The following is a 623-nucleotide window of genomic DNA, read 5'->3' on the forward strand; positions in this document are numbered from 1 at the left end:
ATGCCTCAGCTAATATCCCATGTTCCAGTGCCAAATCGGTTGGTTTAAATCCTGTTATCACTGTTTTTCAGTTCTTTACCTATTCTGAGCAAGTTACTGCCCCTCTCTGAGTTTCCATTTTCCTAGTTACATACACCAGAAAAATAAGAGTACCTGGGGTTACTAGAGGAACCCATAGTTTAACAACCATACAAGAGGGGAGAAGAAACAAACTTAAAGTATGTCATGAAATCAATGATTAGCTCAAGGAACCATAAGTATGTGAATATTTTTATAACAGGGACAAATGAAGGTACAAGGAATGGAATGGGCCAATATGAAGAAAAACCTGCTATTCTAAGATACACTTCTATTTTCCCTTGTAGTTAATAAAAAAAATCATTGGTGGATTTAAGCAAGAAGAGTAACATGATCAGATATACAATTCAGAAACAAATTTTGGTGTTGCAACAGCTCTATGGACTTTCCTTTGGAAGCAAAGTTGGAGGTTGAAGAAGATCAAGAAATCAGTCCAGACAATAAGTGATGATGGGAGGACATGAACTAAAACAACAGTGGGTATTGAGAGGGAGCCTGGGAAACATGCAAGCATAGAGCATTCTGGTGATGAGTTGCACAGATGC

This window comes from Myotis davidii, unplaced genomic scaffold (genome assembly GCF_000327345.1).
Source record: "Myotis davidii unplaced genomic scaffold, ASM32734v1 scaffold1171, whole genome shotgun sequence".
NCBI lineage: Eukaryota > Metazoa > Chordata > Mammalia > Chiroptera > Vespertilionidae > Myotis > Myotis davidii.